This window comes from Papio anubis, chromosome 12 (genome assembly GCF_008728515.1).
Source record: "Papio anubis isolate 15944 chromosome 12, Panubis1.0, whole genome shotgun sequence".
NCBI classification, from domain to species: domain Eukaryota; kingdom Metazoa; phylum Chordata; class Mammalia; order Primates; family Cercopithecidae; genus Papio; species Papio anubis.
The window spans coordinates 110,926,362-110,944,001 of record NC_044987.1 but is presented as its reverse complement, the minus strand read 5'-3'; the positions used below and the strand labels follow the sequence as shown (position 1 = coordinate 110,944,001).

Genomic DNA, 17,640 nt, shown 5'->3' with positions numbered 1-17,640 from the left:
TGGTGTCACTATGATCTGATGACAGAAACAGAGAATTCATTTCGGACTCCAAAGGTGGTCTTTTCTCACCCCCTGGAGGAATCGCCGTCCCCTATCTCGCCCTTCGGGGTTCTCTAAAGTGCCCTAGATGTGTGTATGCATGTAATAATGTGTAATAATGTGTGTGTGTGTGTGTGTGTGTGTGTGTGTGTGCATCTTTTGATGTGCATGTGTGTGTGTGTGTGTGTGTGTGTGCATGTGTGTGTGTGTGTGTGTGTGTGTGTGTGTGTGTGGTGGGTGTGTGTGTGCATGTGTGTGCATGTGTGTATGTGTGTGTATGTGTGTGTGTGCAGGCACTTCTGGGGAGGAGTCCCTAGTTTTTATAGACTCTGAGTGTGACCACATGGTTCCCACTTGAGGACAAACGGATAGAGAGCAGGATCGCCTTCTTTTAGAAGACAAATGGGAAGAACCCATTTATGAGGCAGGGCTCCCCTGAAACTGTGACCCCTGTTTTCCCTGCCTGGTGCCTGCAGCCCTCGGTCCCAGACAAGTTCTACCCTCTTCCGAGAATACTCCACACCCATGTGAGTCCTGCTTCGCCTCCCAGCTCTGCTGCTTGCCAGCTGTGTGACCCTGGGCAAGGCACTCACTCTCTCTGTTCCCTCATATGTAAAACGGAGATAATAGTAGAGTCTGCCATGCCAGGTGGTTGTGAGGATTAAGCAAGTTATTCCAATGGAAGCGTCCAGCATGGCACCTGCCACAGTGTGAGAGCACAAAATTGGGTGGTTTTTACCCACCCACCTCTGTCCCTGTGCCCAGCAAAATCAGCCTCGTACTCATTGTGGGAAAAGGGGCTGCAGATTTGTGCCTCCCTCACCCAAGCACCTCCAGCAGGATGGTCCCACTCTCTGGGGAAGCTGTTCTGGAGGAGAGTGCATGCCAGCGGGGGCATCATCTCCCCAGGTCACAGCCCCACAGGGCAGGCGTCCAGCTGCTGATGGACTTTAGGAAAGATGACACTCCCAGCTGCTTCTGCATCTGGTCCTGTAAGTGACGGTCACGCCTAAGGGCAGCCCTGCCTCTGCCTCTGGTTTCCATGTTACCTTAACATTGTCATAGCCAAGAAATCCCAACATTTGCCTGGTGCCATAGGCGATGCTGATGGGCCGGCCTGAGACCCGGAACGTGGAGGATAGCAGAGAGTTGAAGATATTGTGGTTAGCTGCAGACACAGGGGTAGGCATCTGTCAGGCCTGCTGGGGACCGAAGAGGAGGTGCTGGGAGGATATGAGATGGGGGAGGGAGCACTCACTGCAGGCTTGGCTGGCACAGTAGATGGAGGGCACCCACAAGTCAGTGGAGCCTGTGTCCAGAATGACCTTGAATTCCTGAGGCGGTGTTCCAATGGTGATGATGCCAATGTAGGCCAGCTGCCAGGACCAGGGAGGGATGGTAAGGGAAGGCCTGGCATCCTGGCCATGCCCCTGGTTCCCAGGGTGCCTGCCCTCATCAGGCATTCCGTGTTTCCTGAAATCACTTTCCAACAGCCCCACCACACAGCCTCTGCTCAAGCCACCACCTTCATTTGAGAAGCTCTCCAGTGTTCCCCACAGCTCTCCAAATCCTTTCCACCCTTGAAGACCTGGTCTGAGTGCCTCCTCCTCCAGGCAGCCCTCCTAGGTTGCCCGGGCCACTGTGCTCTTTCCTTCCTTTAAACTCAAATCACATAATATTAATACCACACAGTTGGTCCTCTTATCTGACATTTACTTACTTTTGCCTATTTCTCTGAGTGGGCTATGAGTTCTTGAAGAAAAGATGAGACCTTTGGTTATATAACTAACAATAACCATATTGTTAGTTTATCATAGCATCCCGCACCACAGGAACTCAATAACTTAAAATTTTTTTTAGAGTCAGAGTCTCTCTCTCTTGCTCAGGCTGGAGTGCAGTGGCATGATCATAGCTCACCACAGCCTCGACCTCCTGGGTTCAAGCAATTCTCCCATCTCACCCTCCCAAGTAGCTGGAACTACAGGTGCACACCACCACACCCAGCTAACATTTAAAACTTCTTGTAGCGACATGGTCTCGCTATGCTGCCCAGGCTGGTCTCAAATTCCTAGCCTCAAGGGATCCTCTTGCCTTGGCCTCCCAAAGTGTTGGGATTACAGACGTTAGCCACTGCATCTGGCCTCAATAACTTTTTTATTGGTTTGATTCTTGGGACTGAAAAGGCTAAACTTTTTTGTTGTTGTTGAGATGGAGTCTCACTCTATTGCCCAGGCCGGAGTGCAGTGGTGCGATCTTGGTTCACTGCAACTTCCATCTCTCGGGTTCAAGTGATTCTTGTGTCTCAGCCTCCTGAGTAGCTGGGATGACAGGCACGCACCACCATGCCCGGCTAATTTTTGTATTTTTAGTAGAGACGGGGTTTTGCCATGTTGGCCAAGCTGGTCTTGAACTTCTGACCTCATGTGATCCACCTGCCTCGGCCTCCCAAAATGCTGGGGTTACAGGCGTGAGCCACTGTGCCTGGCCTAAACTTCTACATAGGGTGTCAAACTTGATTTGCAGTTTTCTTTGTTGTCATTTGATCAGACATGGATTGCCCTTCAATGTGGCTCCTTTAGCTCAGTGATTAGCCTTAGTTGAGAAAGGGCAAAGCTCCCATAACAAGCACTGTCTTGGTTCAAGGGTGCCCAGTGACACTATCACTGGCACAGAAATGGATGCTATCTAGCACCTGGTCATTGCTGGGCCCAGTCACTACGGACCAACAACAGAGGGCAGGAATGCTTTCTCCTCTGGAAATGGGTCGTGTTCCCCGGTCGTGTTCCCCACTCTCTGCTGAAGCCCCAGCCCTAACCTGCTGGCTCACAGCCCCAGATGAGCCCCAGTGCGTGCTAGGGGCCCTAGGGGGCGCTCTGGAGCTCCATCCTGCCAGCATACTCACATCCAGGTAGTTCCTCACGGGTTCCAAAGATATTCCATTGTCCTGATATTGATCAAGAAACTTATAGGCCAGGCTGTAAGGATATTTCTCAAGATAATCTTTCAGCATGTCATTTTCCCGGAGGTTTTCTCGAATGGATTTGATCTTCATCAGAGGGATTCTTCAACCGAGCATTGGGAAGGGAAACAAGTAAGAGACAGTCATCGGCAGCTCCTTGCTATAATGGGACTGTCACACTTTGCACTGTAATTACACCGTGCATTTTCCAAGCTTTTTAATGATTGTTATCTTATTATCAGGAAAAGACACCCAATGCAAAGGAAAGACCGCGGCAGTGGATCTAGGTTTAATTCCAGGTTCTATTGTGTCATCTTGGGCAGGTCATATGATCTTTCTGAGCCTCCGTTTCCCTATCTATCTATAAAAAAGATGGAATGATGATACCCTCCCTAACATAGAATGTTTGGAGGTGTTAAGTGAGACAGTGGATATAATGCGCCTGCCATATAGCAGGTCCTGACAGTGACAGCCCTTCCTATTGCTAATGCCATCTCAATGTCTCTTTCTCGGGCAGCCCTGGGAGGGCGGTAGAGGGGGAATCATTATCTTCTTTTTATAGGGAAGGAATCTGAAATGCAGGGACTTTGTGACTTGGCTCTGGTTACACTGCTTGTTAGTGGCAAACCTGGGCCTAGAAGTAGCCCTCCTGATCTCTCCAGGGTTCAACCAGAAGAAAGGGGTGAGAGAGGAAGCCAGGAAGTGAGAAAAGTCATGAATGCTGAGATGGGGAATAAAGTGGGGAAACGAAGAGAGTAGAGAAACAAGAATGAGTCAAAACAGAAACACAGAGTTTTGCATATACAGAGACACCCAAAGAGACAGAGAGCTAAAAGAGAGAGATGCAGAGACAGAGGTGTAGCCACAGAGACACATATATAAGGAAACAGAGAGGGAGTAGAGAGAAAACCTAGAAAATTGCACAGAAGAAATTCTGTTTCTAGGTGGGACCACATGTACAGCTGCACAGGTTGGGCACTGAAAAATTCTAGGGAGTCCCATTCACATAGCCCATGATGTGACTGGTGCCCCTGGAATTGTGCAGCTCTGCAGACCTGCCCCAAGACCTTTCGGCCTCACAGCACACATGGCTATTCATCAATAAATGGAGACTTGAATTTTATATGAGCATCAGAGAATGATTACATTTCCTTCCCCATCCCTGCACTGGAAGGAGAATAAGAGGCAAGAGAAGAAGAGGGCAAGAAGGAGCCCAGAGAGACAGCTGATGTCACGTGTCTCATACTTACTTGACCAAGCATTCTGAGAGAGCCACCAACCCGAGGATCATAAGCCACTTCATACTTCCTTCGTGGGTTTAAAGCACTCAGGAAAGAGTGAATTCTAAGCATGCAGTGGCTGTCAAGAGGAGCTCATTTAAATGCACTGTGATCTGCCCTAGTCATCCCCTTGGGGGCCAGTATCGACTCGATAAGAAATACAAACCTTCCTGATAAAGTCTTCACCTGCTTCGTGTTTGTGAGGAGGGGACCTAGAAAATTCTCAGAATACAGAGATTTCTATTCTAATCTCTTCCTTGGGGCATGGCTGAAAAAACAAAAATAAACCATACAGGGGAACAAAGAGTGGGGAGACTCTTGCTATCTTGGAGATAAAGGCACTGAGCATAATGTGATAAAAATAAGTGTTAGATGCTATGCTTGACATTTGTGATCTCATGCAGTCTTCCCAGTGACCCTGTGAGGTGTGCATTGCTGTCCTCATCTGGGAGGGGATCGCTAGGAGGAAGAGAGGTCAAATCACAGAGTGAAAGTGTTGGGAGCGGCCCACTGACTTATGAGTGGATTTAGGTAGTGGGATGGCACACAGCAGGGCCACTTATGCTGCCAATCTGCTTCAAAGAGCCAGGCTAGAGCAGTATGACCATCGCACAATTTTAATATTGGAAGAAATGTGACGCATGCAACCCAAAAATATTGTTTGTATCCAGTAAACATTTATTGAGGACCTGCTGTGTGCTGGAGAGCGGGATAGATGCTGGGAAATCAAAGTCAAATGAGACATGAGCAGGCCTTGCCTTCAGGGAGTTTGCAGTCTGGAGTTTGCAGGCAGGAATCACAAGCTGGAGACCCAGTCAGCAAAGGAAACAAATGGAAGGGCTGGGTGGGCATCTCGGGCACGGGCGCTACTGTCTCCCCACAAGGGGGCAGCCTCTTCTCCGTTCCACCAGCAGTTGCCACACTGGCAGGCGGGCTGTGATGCCAGGTTGGCCAAGTTTTTAAGATGTGCAAGTGGGAAAAACTCAAATTGCGTTTCTCTTACTACACTCTTTTTTTTTTTTTTTCCTTCCTTTCTTTTGAGACGGAGTCTTGCTGTCGCCCAGGCTGGAGTGCAGTGGTATGATCTTGGCTCACTGCAACCTCAGCCTCCAGGGTTCAAGTGCTTCTCCTACCTCAGCCTCCCTAGTAGCTGGAATTACAGGCATGCACCACCATGCCCGGCTAATTTTTGTATTTTTAGTAGAGCTGGAGTTTCACCGTGTTGGCCAGGCTGGTCTCGAACTCCTGACCTCAGGTGATCTACCTGCCTTGACCTCCCAAAGTGCTGGGATTACAGGTGTGAGCCGCCACGCCTGGCCTTTCTTACTACACTCTTGCGACATGTTTCTTACACCAGATGCGTGGGGCTTTTCTCCCCACCAACAAGCTCACAGTCAACTCTGCAGCAGGCACCAGCCGGCTGTCCTCCAATTCAATTCTGACACCATCCACCTGGGGCTAGCATCAGATCCCACAGGTTGAGGGCTCAGTCTCATGAGACTGGGCCCCACTTCCAATGCCAATTGCAAGCCCCAGGTTGTTTGACCTGTGCTTCTGACCAACTGGCCGTAAGTCGGGGGTTCCCAAGACCCCCTCTTTGGGTTCAATTAATTTGCTAGAGCAGCTCTTGGAACTCAGGGAAACATTTACTCACATTTACCTGTTTACTATAAAGGGTATTACAAAGGATACAGATGAAGAGCTGCATGGTGGGAGGTATAGGAGAGGGGGTGTGACGCTTCCATGCCTTCCCTGGGCGCCCACCCTTCAGGAACCTCACGTGCTCTGCTCTATGGAAGCTCTCCGAACTCCGTCCTCTTGGGCCTTTCATGGAGACTTCATTGGATAGGCATGATGGAAGCACAGACAGCCGTGTAGAAGTGTGATTGAATAGCTGGGCGCGGTGGCTCACGCCTGTAATCCCAGCACTTTGGGAGGCTGAGGCTGAGTGCTGTAATCCCAGCACTTTGGATCACCTGAGGTCAGGAGTTCAACACCAGCCTGGCCAACAGGTGAAACCCCGTCTCTACTAATAATACAAAAATTAGTCGGGCGTGGTAGTGCACACCTGTACTCCCAGCTACTCGGGAGGCTGAGGCAGGAGAATCACATGAATCCGGGAGGTGGAGATTGCCTTTGATAATCCATGGTGACAAATTTGGGCAGTAGGGATAAAACTGACACAGAACCCCAGCCAGGCACTGTGGCTTATCCCTGCAATCCCAGCACTTTGGGAGGCCAAGGTGGGAGAATAACTCGAGCCCAGTTCAAGACCAGCCTGAACAACATGGCAAAAGCCTGTCTCTACAAAAAAAAAAAATGCAAAAATTAGCTGGGCGTGGTGAGCCAAGATCGCGCCATTGCACTCCAGCCTGGGCAAGACTCTGTCTCAAAAAAAAAAAAAAAAAAAAAGAAGTGTGATTGAACAAAAAGGGAATGATCTAGTGTTGATAGACTGAGTGGGAAACCCAGCAATGCCTGTCTGCTGAGATGCCTGGTCTCTCCGTGCAGCATTCCTTCCTGCAGCGTGTGGGGCAAGACCCCTCTGAAGTGGAGTTTTACGACCTGCAGTCATGCAAGGTCAGTCAGAGAATTTCTTTATGGACAGAGGCAGGGGAAGATTAGAATATATTTTTAGGTGCTAAGGCCTGCCTTGGAGAGAAAAAGGAGCAGGTGAAAAGAAGGCCGGAGGAGGTCTGGGAGAAAGATTCTGTTTTCTGAGTCCTGGTTAGAGGCCTAACATACTCCAACCTTATAACAAAACACTGTAACAAGGGCTATGGGGGTTATGAGCCAGGAACTGTGGATGAAAACTGATATGTGTGTGTGTGTGTGTGTGTGTGTGTGTGTATATATATATATAAAATAAGAAGTCAAAACTCTGGATATTTATGTGAAATCCCTGATCTTTAGATGTTAGCAGCTAATTACTTTGTTTTTCAAGAAACATAGTGTGCGCCAAACCTTAAGCAACCGTGGGATGTGCAGGTTTTTATTTCTGGCCTAGAGGTGGGAGTAGAAGGGGGCCTAGAAAGGGAGGGTGTAGGGGGCTAGAAAGGGAGAGTAGAAAGGGGGTAGAAAGGGAGGGTGTTCAATTCATGTTTGCTGAATGAATAACAGATGGAATGCATTGATTTTCCTTCCGCTTGTAAGGAAAGACTACCAGGGTCCGCTAAACCAGCTGACTTACTGAGAGCTCCCACCTGATGGGCAACTGCTGTAATTCCCCTGATAGGATCCAGGCTGGAAACATTTTGTCTGCCAATTAAAAAGAAATAATTAAAGTGTCTCACCAATCAAAAAAGATAATAAATGACCACCAGGAGCTTCTGCTTGCCTGAGATGAGAAGAGCCACCTTCTTAAACTGGTATTATTCCAGGCAAAGTAAAGAAAATGGAATGCTATGGCTCCTTGCAGGGTCCTCATGTTCCCATACAAGATCCGGATCCGGTCCATGCCCATCTTGGGTAGAGCAATGCCAAGGCTGATCTGATCCCCAGGGTTGGGTTGCAAATGACGTGGGGCCAAGATTGCTCCACTGTCACAGGGATAAGCCTTTTCTATATGAACTATATTTTGGGTAATCACAAATAGTTGACTAAAATTTTTTTTTTTTTTTTTAAACATTAGTTTAAGGAATAAGGAAAAAAAGTTGTTTTATTAAAATTCCTGGCTGCGTGTGGTGGCTCACACCTGTAATCCCAGCACTTTGGAAGGCTGAAGTGGGAGAATCACTATGAAGTATTGTAATTAAAATTTTGAATTCAAGTCGAGCTCTCATGACCAAATTTCAGGAAATAATGTAGGTAAAGGAGCATGTATCATTCAAATCCTATACATGGGACATCCTGTAGGACAAATGACCTCTCCATGCTCCCCCTACTTAAAAAAATAGACTTTACTTTTTAGAGCAGTTTTAGCTTCACTGCAAAACTGAGCAGAAGGTGCAGAGATTTCCCACATATCCGTGCCACCCCACCTCACACGCACAGTCTCTCCATTATTAATATCCTGCCCCAGAATGGTACATTTGTTACAATTGATTAACCCATGATGATGCTTCATTATCACCCCAAGTCCACGGTTTGCATTAAGATTCACTCTTGGCATTGTACATTCTATGGGTTTGGACAAATGTGTGATAGGTACCCACCATTATGATATTATACAGAAGGCTGGGCGTGGTGGCTCACGCCTGTAATCCCAGCAGTTTGGGAGGCTGAGGCGGGTGGATAATCTGAGGTCAGGCGTTCGAGACCAGCCTGACCAATATGGTGAAACCCTATCTCTTCTAAAAATACAAAAATTAGCCATGCATGGTGGTGTATGCCTGTAATCCCAGCTACTTGGGAGGCCGAGGCAGGAAGCTCGCTTGAACCCAGGAGGCGGAGGTTGCAGTGAGCCACGCTCGCACCATTGTGCTCCAGGTACTGGAAAAACTGGGTATGCTATGCAGAACAATGATGAAACTAGATCATGCAAAAAATTCAAATCAAAATGGATTAAATACTTAAATGTAAGACCTGAAACTATGAAACTAGTAGAAGAAAACATTGGGGAAATGCTTCAGGACATTGGTCTGGGCAAAGATTTCTTGGATAAGACCTTAAAAACACAGGCAAACAAAGCAAAAATTAACAAATGGGATGTAAATCAAGCCAAAAGGTTCTGCACAGCAAAGAAAACAATCAGCAAGGTGAAGAGACAACCCACAGAATGGGAGAACATATTTGCAAACTATTCATCCAACAAGGGATTAACAACCAGGAATATATAAAGAACTCAAACAACTCAACAGCAAAGAAACAAATAATCTGATTAAACATAGGCAAAAGATCTGAATAAACATTTCTCGAAAGAAGCATACAAATGGCCAACAGGCGTAGGAAAAAAACTCAACATTCCTAATCATCAGGGAAATGCCAGTTAAAACCACAGTGAGTTATCATCTCACCCCAGTTAAATAGCAGTGATCAAAAAGACAGAAGATAACAAGCACTGGTGAGGAGACCAAGAGAGGGGAATGCTCATTCACTGTGGTGGAAATTTAAATGAGTACAGCCTCTATGGAAAACAGAATGCAGATTCTTCAAAGAACTAGAGATAGAACTATCATATGATCCACCAGTGCCTCTGCTGGGTATATATCCAAAAGAAAGGAAATTAGTCGGCCAGTCTGTGGCTCACGCCTGTAATCCCAGGACTTTGGGAGGCTGAAGTGGGTGGATCACTTGAGGTCGAGAGTTCGAGATCAGCCTGACCAACATGGAGAAACCCCGTCTCTACTAAAAATACAAAAAAATTTAGCCGGGCGTGGTGGTGCATGCCTGTAGTCCCAGCTGCTGCAGAGGCTGAGGCAGGAGAATCGCTTGAACCCGGGAGGTGGAGGTTGCCGTGAGCCGAGATCGTGCCATTGCACTCCAGCCTAGGCAAGAAGAGCAAAACTTCGTCTAAAAAAAAAAGAAAAAAGAAAAAAAAGAAAGGAAATTGGTCTATTGACGAGATATTTGCACTCCCGTTTTTATTGCAGCATATTCGCAGTAGCCAAGCTAGATATACTAATTACCCAGATTTGATCATTACACACTGTATACTTGAAATCAAAATATCCCATGTACCCCATAAACGTGTACAACTATTATGTATCCACATACACATTTTTAAGACTGGCTTTTTTCACTTAGTTATATGCATTTAAGGTTCCTCCTTTTCATGGCTTGATAGCTCATTTCTTTCTTTTTTAAATTTTTATTTTCATTTTTATTTTTTTATTTTTATTTTTATTTTTTATTTTTTTTTGAGACGGAGTCTCGCTCTGCCGCCCAGGCTGGAGTGCAGTGGCCGAATCTCAGCTCACTGCAAGCTCCGCCTCCCGGGTTCATGCCATTCTCCTGCCTCAGCCTCCCGAGTAGCTGGGACTACAGGCGCCCGCCACCGTGCCCGGCTAGTTTTTTGTATTTTTTTAGTAGAGACGGGGTTTCACCGTGTTCGCCAGGATGGTCTTGATCTCCTGGCCTCGTGATCCACCCGTCTCGGCCTCCCAAAGTGCTGGGATTACAGGCTTGAGCCACCGCGCCCGGCCTTCATTTTTATTTTTTGAGACAGGGTCTCATTCTGTTGCCCAGGCTGGAGTGCAATGGTACCATCTTGGTTCACTGCATCCTCTGCCTCCCAGGTTCAAGCCATCCTCCCACCTCAGCCTCCCAAGTAGCTGGGACTACAGGTGCACGCCAGCATGCCTGGCTAATTTTTCTATGTATATATTTTTTGTAGAGATGGGGTTTCACCACGTTGCCCCTGCTGGTCTCAAACTCCTGAGCTTAATGGATCCACCTGACTCAGCCTCCCAAAGTGCTGGGATTACAGGTGTGAGCCACCGTGCCTGGCCAATAGCTCATTTCTTTTTAGTGCTTAATAATAATCCATTGTCTGGATGGACTACAGTTTATCTACTTATTCACTTACTGAAGGGCATCTTAGTTTCTTCCAAGCTTTGACAATTATAAAGCGGCTATAAATAGTCATATGCAGGTTTTCATGTGGATATACATTTTCAACTCCTTTGGGTAAATCCAAACAGTGTGACTGATGGGTAATATGGCAAGAGTATGTTTAATTTTGTAACAAACTGCCAAGCTATCTTTTAAAGTGGCTGTGCCATTTTGCATTCCCACCAGCAACGAATGAGAGTTTCTGTTGCTCCATATCCTCACCAGCATTTGGTCTTGTCAGTGTTCTGGATTTTGGCCATTCTAACAGGTCCCATACACTTACTTTATAAATAAATTAATGGCATATAAAGGGGAACTGCTATCTATTAAAAGTATTTATTATTATTACTTTTTGAGATGGAGTTTCGCTCTTGTTGCCCAGGCTGGAGTGCAATGGTACAATCTTGGGTCACTGCAACCTCTGCCTTCTGGGTTGAAGTGATTCTCCTGCCTCAGCCTCCCGAGTAGCTGGGATTACAGGCGCCTGTCACCAGGCCTGGCTAATTTTTGTATTTTCAGTAGAGATGGGTTTCACCATGTTGGCCAGGCTGGTCTTGAACTCCTGACCTCAGGTGTTCCACCTGCCTCGGCCTCCCAAAATGCTTGGATTGCAGGTGTGAGCCACTGCACCTGGCCCATTAAAAGTCTTAAGAAACAGCCACCAAAGGCAACACATGCAGATGATCTCGAGATCTTGATCCTGGATCTGAATACATCAACTGTTAAAAGGCATTTTTGAGAGAATCAAAGACATTTGAACATGGACTGGATATTAGGTGATATTAAAGTTGGTAATTAAAAAAAATAAAGTTGGTAATTTTGTTTGGAATAAAAGAGCATTGCCTTTATACATATATATATATTTGAATATATATATTAATTACAGCTGTGTGTATATATATTTTATATATATGACCCTTGTCTCCTAGAAATGTACAACAAAATATTTACAGTGAAATGGTAAGCTGTATGCCTTAAAATATTATAGCAAATATAAATATATAAAGAATAAAATTTTTTAAAAAAAGAGTGTCGCCAGGTGCCGTAGCTCATGCCTATACTCCCAGCACTTTGGGAGGCTGAGGCAGGTGGATTGCTTGAGGCCAGGAGTTTGAGACCAGCCTGGCCAACATGGCGAAACTCTGTCTCTACTAAAAATACAAAAATAATCTGGGTATGTTGGTGCATGCCTGTAATCCCAGTTACTCAGGAGGCTGAGGCATGAGAATTGCTTGAACCTGGGAGGCAGAGGCCACAGTGAGCTGGGATCGCACCAGTCCACTCCAGCCTGGGCGACGAAGTGAGACAAAAGAAAAAAAAAAGGGGGGTGGGTGTATATAAAACAAAGATTTGCAGAACGGTGTGTAATTCTTGATGCTGAATGATGGAGTATGAGGTCCATGACACTATTCATTTTTACTTTTATGTTTGGCCCTTTTTTGTAATAAGTTGAAAACATTTCCATTTTGAAGGTTCTGTCTTTAGTGGTACCCCGAGGGTTCCAAGCAAGGCCGACTTGGGTGGGCCCCACACTGTCCAAGTTGCTCCTGAGCGTCCCCTGCCCATGGCTCCGGCCCTTGTCCTGCTGTCTCCCACCACTACCTCTTGAGGTTGTCTGACCATCAGCTTGAGACTTTGAGGAGCCGTATCGGGGCCTGAAAGTGGAAAGGATGAGAACAGCTTTAGAAACAACAAAATGGGGGTCTCCCTCCCGGCTTTGTCTGCTTTAGTATCATCTGCAGGGAAGGGGCAGGGCCCTGGGTAGGGAGGGAGCCAAAGACTGAAGCAGTGGGGGTGTGTTGAAGGGAAGGGAGGAGGGATTCATAACTAAATAACAGAGAGGAGGGCAGCTTGCGCAAGATGCAAGACAGACTGGGATAGAGAGAAGCCCGGGCCGTGAACAGAGGGGTCTGCAGAACAGAACAAGATGTTGGAAAAGGGTCTCCTCTGGCAGTGGGACGTATGCAGTGAGTCAAGTTTAAACAGAGAACAGCCGGCTGTGGGGAGGAGAGAGCTAGGATTTCTGTAGCACCTACCAGCAGTCCAGTCCCATTTGGATCTTCTGGTCAAATGGTGCTGGAGGCTGTGTCCTTCCTGCTGGAACTCCTGCTCCAGACATGGAGGTGGTAGAGATGCTTGCTGCTGGTGAGCCATGGGAAAGAGGCCACATTCAGTGGCCCTTTTATTACTCTGTGGCCATTGGCATCATCTCAAGCTGGACAGCAAAATAGCAGGTCACCCAAAACATCTCTGCTTTTAAAATATTATCTAATCTATCTAACCTTTCTTGGCATGTCTTGGACTTAGAACTTTTTCTTTTTTTTGTTATTCATTCCTTTAGTAAAGGTAATTCATCAGCCTGACTCAGTTTCCGTTGAAGAATCCACAAGCTTCCCAGTTGGTAACTTCTGCCTGTGGCTGTCAGATCTCATCCCACAGAATCCAAGTGTTAGAATGTTCCATCGGGCAGGGGTGCAAAGGTCCTTTAGCTCCTGCATGTCAGTGACGTGGCACCTGGTCTACCATGTTCCATTCTGAGTCCAGGACAGATGTTGCCCGCGAACCACAGCACCCCTGACCACTGGATGTGGCCCCAGAATCCTGAGCAACATGTGATCCCTTCAGCCACGTGTTCTAGCAACCAGCGTCGGCACTGGATCGGGAATAATTGCTATTCTTGGACAAGTCCAGTCTGTTATCCTGGAGATGGGGAAACTGAGAGCTGGGGTATATAATTTGCCGAATGGATGCAAGGTAGGTTAGTGAAGTGCTGGGACCCAGGGCTTCTGGCTCTCAGGTAATCCTCTTCCCACTGGGCATAGGCTTGGGGAGCTCCGAGAAGGGAAAGATGAGAGAATGCCCAATTGCGGTCCCTGCTGCCAGCTTCCGTAGGTCGCTTTCAGGGGTCTGCAGGTGCCAGAGCTGAAGTTCTTTCCTCTTTCTCCTTAAGTCCGGCTCCACTTCTGTTGCCAGACCTGCTGTCTCATGGCAGCAGGAAAGCAGTATTGGAAGCTGCCAGACATAGTGTGGGCAGCCCCGGCTGGAGTGGCACCAGGAAGCAGGAGGCAGTGGTGCCGGTTAGTGCTTGACTTGTGCCCAGCTTGGCAGTCCCGCAGCTTCCCCTCCTTGTTCATACCACACCGACCCTCGTAAGTTGGTGTGGCACTGGCCTGTATTAGAGCAAGGAACATGTTCTGGTCAGACTTTGACAGCTGAAACCCAACGTTCTATTTCATCTTTAGGGGATAAGAATCCCCTGAGTTGGGAGGGTCAGACAAGGGTGCATTCGAGGACCTGTTGCCTCTCTGATGCTCAGGAAAGACCTCGGAACTTTGAAGGCCCTGATGAGGGATGAACAACTCATGCTTTCTGGGGGCTTCGCTGTATGGAGACAAAGAATGGATCAAGGAAAACCCACCGAGAAAGCCCGGGCATTACTTAGGTCTCAACTTATCTCAGGTTGAATTCTAGCCACCAGTCCTCCTGGTCAGGTGCTGGTGCCCCATGGCCATCTTCCAAGAAGGAATGGAAGAACCAGACCCTGCCAAAGGAGCAGCCACCTTCAGGGGGCCCCTGTGATCCCACTGGGGGAGATTAGACAGGAGCGTTTACTTTCCTCCTGGCCCTATGGGTGTGCTGGGGGTTCCACCCAGGAGGACAAGCAAACCCCAGAGTTCCTGGTGGTGGCAGTGGCACCCACTGTGCCTCTTGGAGCTGGAGCTGCTGATGATAACCAGCTTATCTACGTGGCCCTGGGCCCAGAGTAAACTCAGTTCTATTGACACCTCTTATTTTCCCGCCTCAGTTTGCACGTAGCCCCAGGGCTTGCTGTTCTGGGAAAGGGGTTGATAACTCATTGCTGGTAACTTGCTCCGAGTCAACAAATCAAGTGCGTGATGAGGTCATGGTGTGTAACTTGTGGCCTCAATGGCCTGGTTGACGATGGTGTGTTCGGTTGTGGACGGAAGACTGGAGATGGAAAAGTGGGCCTTTGCTATTGCTGTTCCCCCTGTCTAGAAGGTTCTTCTCCCAGCTCTTTGGCTGGCTCCTCCTCAATATTCAGCTGCCATCTCAATGTTCCTTCCTCAGTGAAGCCTTCCGTGGTCACTCTGGTCTCCCAGCAGTGAAGCCTGACTCGGAGGAGCCCTGGAGACACCTGTTGAATGCCTTTTCCCACGTGTTCTTCGTGGGTGCCCTGTGAGGCTGATAGTGTCTCCAATTTACAGTTGAGGAAACTGAGGCTTAGTGGAGCTAAGTAAATTCCTCAAGGATTTATGGCAAGTAAGTGGTAGAGTCAAGATTTGAACTAGGTCTGTCTGACTACAAATTCCAGGCTCTTGGCCACTCTGCGGCTCATTAGTACTGGGCTTGGGAGATCAGGAAATGAGGCAGAACAAAAGGAGGAGAGGATGGGTGGGAGGAGGAGGGGATAACTGAGGACAGGTCTCATCTATTAGGAAATATTGATTCTTTCAGTGAACACTTGAGGGTGCTCGAAGCCAAGTTCATAAATTGCTCACTATTTGTGAATAGCCTTGCAGACAGGGCCACAGAGGACAGTGTACAAATTGTGCCCGGAACACAGGTGTCAGGCCATGGGGGAAGGAGGCCTGAAGTCAAGTCATGATTCACTGCTGAGCCATGCACCTGGGCAGCTGCAGCCACCTGGAGGCGGCCAGCTTTTTCTGAATCTAACAAAGGCTCTAAGTGGGCTAGCAGTGGCCCTGAAGTCCAGGAAACAAAACATTTAGAAAGGCAATGTGGCAGCACTGCAATGGAGGCATGCCCCGGGCATCCTGCAAAGAGGATGCCCAATGCTGCCTTAGGTGGAAAGTTAGGAAGGCTCCCTAGTGGAGGTGGCAACTGAGCCGAGTCTCAGTGGATGAGAGAACTTAGCCAAGTGGGCATGGGGAGGAGGGAACACCAAAGAGGGCAGCACTGGCATGATAATAGACCTAAGGGATTATAAGTCACCTGGTAAGGTTAGATGGCGAGGGTCATGGGCCCAACTGATGCATGGTATTAGTCAGCATGGGCAGTAAATGCTGCAGTAACAAGCAACACCCAATTTCACAATAACAAGGTTTCTCTTTTGCTTTCCCTATTTGTCCATTACAGGTCATCTAGGGCTCTGGTTTGAGACGTCTTAACTCAGGGATGCAGACCGATGGAGACTTCACCATCTATGGTGTCACTGGTGGCTACAGCAGGGCAAGAGGCACATGCCAACTCATGCACCCGCCATGCCAGAAGTGCCTGCAGGAGTGAAATGGGTCACTACTATTTGCATTTCATCGCCCCAAGCAACGCTGAATTTCAAGGGACTATGGAAGTATAATTCAACACGGTTTTAGAATGAGGACTAGGAAAATCTGAAGAACAGTGCTAATGATATACGGCTTAACATGGGGAAGGAGAGCAAGGACCACATCACGGTAGGCTTTGAGTGCCATGGTCAGGCACTTGGAATGTTTCCTGTAGGCAATGAGAAGCTTTGGGTGGGTGGATGAGGTATGAGCCTGCAAAGAAGGCAGCAGAGGAGAGGAAAGTGAGGTTTAAACATGAGAAGGGTGCCAGAGCCAAGGGAAGAAGAAGGAAATATGAAACATCAAACAGAGAGGGAAGCCAGAGAAATGGGCTGGGGAAGCACTGGACAGTGAGTGGAAGTCAGGCCCTCCTGCCTCCAACCCTCCCTTTCACTGGAAAGAGAGAGACTGGAGAGAAAGGGATGGAGGGAGGAGGTGGGGAAGACAGAGACCAGACAGACATTTTGAGGGGTTGCTTAGACTGGAAAATCAAGACTTCAGTGGAGCTTGGGGACCAACCACAAATATCTAAAAGCTTTTCGCAAAAACAAGGGACTAGACTTATTTGATGGCAAATGTTCAGAGTAGCATAGGGACAAAACCTGGGAATTATAGGGAGGCAGATTTAACTTTTATTTGATAACAACTTCTGTTATCAACTTAAGCTTGTTGTTTGAACTATGTACAAGCACCTTGCTGGGGTGAAGAGGCGTGTAATGTTTTGAAATGTTAATTTCCTTCCTGTTCTCGTGGCTGAAGGAAAGAATGAATGAATATTTAATACTGCAGGCTAGGACTGTTCTTTGAGAGTGGGAGGTGACAGTTAATGGCTTTGTGGTATTCTAGGGCTGTACTGAAGAAAACTCCCACCCAAGCCAGTGTTTAGAAGATGAAGTTAAATGAGAATGGGGAGGTAAATAGAGAGGTAAGTGCCATGTTAGAAAGGAAGAGGAAAAAGCTGGGTGTGGTGGCACACACCTGTAGTCCCAGCTACTTGGGAGGCTGAGGTGGGAGGATTACTTGGGTCCAGGAATTGGAGGCTGCAGTGAGCTGTGATCGCACCATTGCACTCCAGCCTGGAAGACAGAGTGTGACTCCATATCTAAGAAAAGAAAACCAAAAATCCCCCCAAAAATGAAAGAAGGAGGAGGCCTTCTCTGGGGGAAAGAGGGGTGATGGCTTCCTTCCACAGCTGAGGCTGGTTATGCTACCAATTCTGGGCCACAGAAAGGGGCAGAACTTATGATCCTAGGTAGGTACATGCCAGAGTCTCATTTCTGAGCATGTGTCTTTGGGAGGAGCTAGCAGGATACCCTAGGAATGGTCCTTGCCCTGGCTTGGGCCCTTGGAGTGGCACTCTGTGACCTGCCCAGTGACAGAAGGCATTGCCATATCACCCTGTGGCAGAGGAAGCTGTGGCTAAGAGGGTGATCACCATGGTGTCTAAACTCAGTCCCCATTCCCCCTAGTTTTCCTTTTCTTTCTTTTCTTTTTTTTTTTTTCTTTTTTTGAGATGGAGTCTCCCTCTGTTGCCTAGGCTGGAGAGCAGTGGCACAATCTTGGC

The 17,640-nt window shown here is 47.7% G+C and overlaps 1 long non-coding RNA gene across 3 annotated transcripts in view; it reads left to right on the top strand.

Annotated features, from left to right (window-relative positions):
* The window catches only part of LOC110741181, a 44,764-nt gene extending 27,667 nt beyond the window's left edge, over positions 1 to 17,097 (top strand). For 2 of the 3 annotated variants that reach the window (XR_002516962.2, XR_002516961.2), the window contains exons 2-3: positions 13,112 to 13,524; positions 15,889 to 17,097. This is a non-coding gene — a long non-coding RNA (uncharacterized LOC110741181). The remainder of the gene's footprint in view (positions 1 to 13,111; positions 13,525 to 15,888) is intronic. The other variant, XR_002516963.2, reaches the window with a different exon arrangement.
* The last annotated feature ends 543 nt before the right edge of the window (positions 17,098 to 17,640 follow it).